Below are 6756 nucleotides of genomic sequence, written 5' to 3'. Positions count from 1 at the left end.
TGCGTTCCTGCACTGCCAGGTGAAAGCCAACCATTCCCAGGCAGTCCCAGGTGGTGGGAACAGTGCATAGGGTGCTGGAAGCCCACTAAGTCTGAGCTTCCCCATGTCCGGGCTTCCAGCGCCCCATGTACCATTGGATTGAGCCGGGTGCTGCCTGCGAGCTGGGGCAGCACCTGTGCAGCTAGCATCCCATCTGGGAAGCCCTGGCGGGTACTGCCACCATGTAGGGGAGGACTAGGCCCCCCTGCAGCCTTGTGACCCAGCAGCAGCTCCCATGGGCAGGTTCCAGTGAGAGGTAAAAAGAGTGTCAAGGGGCCCAATCCTTTTCTTTTATTCTTGTGGAACTTGCCCACCTCTCCCATGGCTGGGGGGTGAGCTTCCAGTGGCCCCTGAGCTTTGGGGCTGCCCAGTCCTTCCTCCCATGGTGGCAGCACCTCCTGGGGCTACCCAGGTGAGCTGCTAGCAGGCAAGTGCCACCTAGGGCTCACTGCTACCACAGAGGGAAGGTCCAGGGCCCCCTGCAGCTTTCCCCCTGCAGCTTGCCCCACAGCCACAGGAGAGGCTAGCAGGCTCTGCAAGAGAAAAAGCATCAGGCCCCTCACAGCTCTTTAAAAAAAAATTTTTTTTTTAATTTGCCAGCAGAGCCTACCCATACGAGCTACCACCAGATTGTGCAGCCCCTGAGCTGTTGGGGGGAGGTGTCAGGTCCTTCCATCTGCAATGGCAGCACCCCCCAGGCACTACTCCCTACACAAGCTTGAGGAAGACTTGAATCTGGTGGGTGCTGCCTCCCAGCTGGGAGCATTCTGCCTGGGCAGCCCTGGAGGGTGCCATCACTGCGGAGGGAAAGACCAGGCTCCCCTTCAGTGCAGGGGCTGTGCAACCCAGCAGCAGCTTGCATGGGTAGGCTCCACTGAGATGTGAAAAAAAAGCAGCAAGGGGTCAAATAATTTTTTCTTAATTTTTTTCCCATTGTGGAGCCTTCTCACCTCTGCTACAGCTGGGGGCTGAGCTGCCAGTGGCCCCTGAGCTGTGGGAGAATCCCGTCCTTCCCTCCATGGTGGCAGCACCCCCCAGGGCTGCCCAGGTGGGCTTCTAGCTGGCTGGTGCCACCTGGGGTACACTGCTGCCCAGGTGGGCTTCTAGCTGGCTGGTGCCACCTGGGGGACATTGCTGCCATAGAAGGAATGTCTGGGGCCCCCTGCAGCTCACCTCCTGGCTGTGGGAGAGGTGGGCAGGCTCCACAGGGAAAAAAATGATCAGGCCCCTCATAGCTTTTTTTTTTTCAATTTGCTGGAAGAGCCTGCCTGTGTGAGCTGCCACCAGGCCATGCAGCCTCTGAGCTGTGGGAGGGCCTGGTCCTTCCCTCTGCAGTGGCAGCACCCCCTGGGTGCTGCTCCTCACATAGACATGTGGAAGAGTTGGATCTAGTGGGTGCTGCCTCCCAGCTGGGGCAGCACCCACTCACTAACACCCTGCCTGTGTGGCCCTGGGGGGTGCTGCTGCTGTGGAGGGAAGGACTGGATCCCCCCACAGCTCAGGGGTCACCAAGATCTCACCCCTCAGCCATGGGAGAGGTGGGCAGACTCCACAAAAAAAAAAGGATTGTCCCCCTTGCCTCCCCAGCCTTTTTTTGGCAGAGCCTGCCTGTAGCCAGGAGGTAGTTTTTGCTCTTAGCAGTAACAGGGTATCCCCTTTTACACAGCTACTCTTGTTTTATGGGATATGACATATAAATGGGCTGTAAATGGCTCAACTAGTGTAAAAACAAGGTAAAAAGAAAATCTAATTATTTTATTCTTAACAATACCACAACATTAGTGTGTCCCAACTTGGAGAAAAGTCCAGGTTATTGTTTGAGCTTAAAGGCATTTATACATGTGCTCTGGGAGTGGTGGGGTCGGGGGGTTGCTTTAATTAGAGCAGCTCCAAGAGCCGTTCTAATTAAAGTGCCTGGAATATCTCATGTATCAGCGTCCCTGCATTTCAAAATGGCAGTGGGGGCACTTTATTTAAAGTTCATCAAATGAGCTTTAGATAAAGTGCTCTCATCACCATTTTGAAGCATGGGGATGCTGATACATGAGACATGGGAGGCTGCTGGACAGCGTGTCAGAGCAGCCTCCCTGCTTGTGTATAGGCACTTAAAGGTGTAGACAGAAGTGATAATTTTTGCCTGATCTGGCAACAGACAGAGGTTTATAGCTGTGAGCAAACACAAGTTCAGGGCTGATATGAGGTAGGTAGAGCCGTTATACCCATTTCACAAATGGGAAGACTGAGGCAATATGAGCCATGGGGCACAGACATAAGTGACAGTATTCACCTGATCTGGCCAGAGAAAGCAGTTTATAGCTATGACCAAACACAAGTGCACAGCTGCAGACTGCTTAAAAAATGGCTGATTGGTTGAAAATCTGAACCCTCACTGGATGCAGGGTCAGATGAAGATGTCCCAAAACAGAGCATCTTCTGTAAGTTGTGTCTGCACTGCCTGCCAGCCTGTTGCTGTTTTCAGAATGGAAGGGGGGAAAGGGAACAGAGGGAGGTTGGTGTTTTTTCAGCCCGTGAGGTGGGGGGCTCCAATTCACCAGCCTCACCCTCCAGCATTGGGTGGGGAACCCCTAGAATGAGCTCTCTCTGCTCCCTTTCCCCCCTTCCATTCTGAAAACATTGCAGCCTCACAGGGAAGAGGGGCCATTGCTAAGGGAAACAGGCTTACAGCCAGCAGCTGGATTTCCCTCCCCTGTAGAACCAACAGTGAACTTCTGTTTGGTTCAGGGGATCCTTGTAACTCAGAATGCTTCTTGTAAAGCATTCCCAGTTATAGCATGGAGCTACACTTCTGTCTGCACCCCAAATCTCTAAAAGAAATGCTATACAATGTATTCAATATACCCATATACTTGTGTTGTTAATTTTTTAATCTGTACGTATGCCTGTGAAATTATGTCCCCCAAAATGGATTCAATTGCATGATGAAATGCTAAAGGATCTTTGAAAAGATATTGTAAAAAGAAAAAAAAAACAAAAAAAGGAAGACAAATGATACAGCAAAGACAAGGACATTGCTGATTCACTGGAAGAAATGGTGGGGGCATGTGCCCCCCCAGATTTCTGTGCTGATGGTGGGGCACAGTGCCACAGCTTGGCTTGGGCCAGGGACCAGCAGCAGCAGGAGTGGTGGTGGTGACATGATTTCTATGCCAATGATGGGGCATGGGGCTGCAGCCCAATCAGACCCAATGCCTGGCAGCAGTGGGAGTGGTGGTGGCAGCAGCGCAGAGTTGTGCCCCCTGCCCCACACTGTCAGCACTTACATTGTCACCTATGCAAGAGGACATCATTTTCACAGCCCTGAACCTAATTGCAATGGCAGCAGAACTGTTTGGAAATGGAATGTCCTTATGACTTAGACAAATATTAAAGCATTATAGAAACATAACCAAAGTTTTCTTTGGAAACTAAATATGAACATTTTGCCAGCAAAATGGCAAAACAAAGACCTTATGAATAAAGAATAGCTTACTGCATATAATATGCATGATACTGTAAATATTTTTAAACAGGTCCAAAATAAAGTTAATAAAACTAACAATAATAATATAAAAGGGAAAAGGGTAAGGCTGTAACTTGCTCACTGTATGAAGAATTTGTTTTAAATCAGATTGAGGTTACACTACCTAACAGAACAAGAAAAAATACTTTCATTTATTACGAGAGAAAAATAAAATTATGGCATAAAAAGAAAAGATATTAATTGGTGTCAAGAAAAAAATGAACTAAAGTCCAATGTAATGAACTGTAACATGATTCTTGATCAAAATGTGTCCTTCCACAACTATATCTATTAGGGCTGTGCAAAACTGCACCATTTCATTTCAACTTCTGCTTCACCATTTCAAAGGGACAGTGTTTCATTTTACTGTTTCAAAGCACCGTTCTGTTTTCTTTCATCGAAACTGTTTCGCTGCTGTTTTGACTCTGTTTCAATGTGTTTTGACATTTTGCCCATAGGCTATAATGGGGAATCACAAAAATGCCTATAACTTCATCATTTCTTTCCTGATTCAAACAAAAATAGCAGGGATGGTATCTCCTGCTGAGGCCACAAAGCTTGTCAAGTTTCAAGGAGATAGGCACAGGAACTTCTGGGAAACTGTACCTCAAACTGTTCAGAGAGAAACTCATATCACTTGTAAGTGTGAAGGCACAGGTTGGTGAAAACAGCAGGCTTGGTAGCCCCTGCTGTAGCCACAAAGTCTGCCAAGTTTCAAGGAGATAGATACAAGGGTTTATGGGAAAATGCATCTCAAGTTGCTGACAAGCAAAAGTCATGTTATGTGTGTGTGTTAAAGCAGAGTGAGCTGAAAACAGCAGGTGTGGTAGCTCCTACTGAGGCCATGAAGTCTTCCAAGTTTCAAGAAGATAGGTACAGGGGTTTCTGGGAAACTGCACTTTGTCATGGAGTAGGGTCCCTAGAGATGGCTGTGATACTACTAAGGCCCTGTGACCATGCCAGCTCTGCCCTGAGGGCACCTTCTCTTCTCACCTTCCACCACATCTTGTTGGAAAACATAAAAGATAGGGAAGCTTCCCTTGAGATTCAGCTCAGTCATGGTCCTAATGAACCCCACTAAACAATGTAGATTCTTGGACCCCTTGCTGGGACCTGCTCTAAGTATGTGCCCTAAGCCTTATGGTCTAGATGTGTGGCTCCAGCCACCCCTTACCATGCCCCATGCCTCACAGATAGTATATTGATATTGTCCCTGTAATGAGGTTTTGGTCTCACTCTGTTGGACCCCTTGCTGGGACCTGCTCTAAGTATGTGCCCTAAGCCTTATGGTCTAGATGTGTGGCTCCAGCCACCCCTTACCATGCCCCATGCCTCACAGATAGTATATTGATATTGTCCCTGTAATGAGGTTTTGGTCTCACTCTGCCTTCTATTGTCACTGGGCTCTCTATGTCCCTGTTGCTGCACCCTCACTGGAGCTGGGGCCTCTACACAACATGGTAGTGTGCCCCAATGAGGCCTCCTCTTCCCCTACAGCCTCAGTCTGGTCTACCACTTTAAATGACAACAAGTAAGCAGCACAGTAGCACTAGCATCTCAGGCAGCCAAACTGTTTCCTCCCTGCAGGAGCTTCTTCTCCAGCAGTTGTCAGAGAACTCTCTGCCAGCCCCAGCCCTGGGGCTTAGATGTGCCCAGGGCCCTGCCTTCTTCCGGTCAGCTGACCGGGGACAGGTGCTAGGGGTGTAGGTGGTAGCTGGGTTGGTCTAAGGACATGGCAGACAAGGTTCTTTGGGTCAATCTGATATCTTTTAGTAGATCAACTGAAGTTGGAGAAATATATCTTAGGAAGCTTTTGCATTGAAAACCCTTCGTCAGGCTAAGGAACTACCTGCAGTTGGTGTGTGTTCTCTTCCTAGATGGAAGGAATTCTAAGGAAGCCAGGGGCTGGCATGCAATGCAGGCAAGAAAGCCAGGGGGCGGGGGGGATGGGGATGTAGCAGCTAAAAGTGGAGAGATACCTGGGGAGTCAGTTGTCCAGTAAGTTGTAGTGTGTCAGAATACAAATGTTTATATTGAGTCCATGAGTTTCTGTATCTAGGAGGTTGATGAAGTGCAGTTCATAGGGTTATTTGTGAAAAGTGGCTTGTAAATTCAAACAAGCACTGAACCTTCCTAACCTCATCACCAGAAGCCAACTTTCTACAGCCCAAAACACACTGAATGGATCTAGACCATGCCATGACAAGACATGCAAAACCTGCCAACAGTATCTCCAGTGTGGAGATATCTTCATAATGCATATCATAGGAGACACATAGGAAAATACATAGGTGCCACCTTAGTCATGGGAGGCACATGCCCCTCCAGCGACCAGTCAGCAACTGGGGGAGGTCCCCCTACAGCTGATCATGAGGTGGCCAATCGCTGCAGCTCCTTCTGGAATTGGCTGCACCGCTTCCAAGAGTGCTCCCACTCCCCAGCAGGAGCTCGTAGTGGGGCACTGGTGCTCCTGCCTGCCCACCCTGTTCATCGCCTAAGTGGCAAGTGTCACCATTGACAGAATGAGTGCACACCAGAAATTTATCAAAGACAAGAACACCCAACTACCTGTCTCCAATCTCTCAGGCCTGATCCTCAAAGGGAAATTTACAAACTACTTTTCACAGATGAGCCTATGCATATCTTAATTTGGGGTGTTGCTTGGGGAATCTTTTGTTGTTATTTGTCACTTATTGTAAGCCACTCTGAGCTTTTCTGGATAGAGTGGAATATAAATCTATAATTTATAATAACATGATTACTATTATTATTAATAATAATACAGTCCAGTGTGCTACTATTTTTGCAACAATAGTGTACTGTTGACTCTGATTCAGCTTTCAGCTCACTATAACCCTTAGGTCATTCCCTGAAGTACTGCAACTTAACCAGTTATTACTTAGTCTGTATTTGTCAATTTGTTTGTTCCATCCTAAATGCAGGTATTTGCACTTGTCTTATTTAATTTGATTTGGGATGTTTTACCAGTTTGTTGAGGTCATAAAAATCTTAATTTCATTCTTCAAAATGTCTGAAGGTCCAGCCATCTTGTTGTCATCTACACATTTGGTAAGTTAAGTACAGGGGGTCTAAGGTCCAAGGCAGGGGCAAGCCTGGAGCAAGGCCAAGGTGCTGCATGGCATAAAGCATTGAGCAGCAAAATCCCCAGTGAAAGGTCTTGGCTTATTTACTAAGTG

This window comes from Alligator sinensis, unplaced genomic scaffold (assembly GCF_000455745.1).
Source record: "Alligator sinensis unplaced genomic scaffold, ASM45574v1 scaffold797_1, whole genome shotgun sequence".
NCBI classification, from domain to species: domain Eukaryota; kingdom Metazoa; phylum Chordata; order Crocodylia; family Alligatoridae; genus Alligator; species Alligator sinensis.
Note: the sequence above shows the minus strand (reverse complement) of the source record.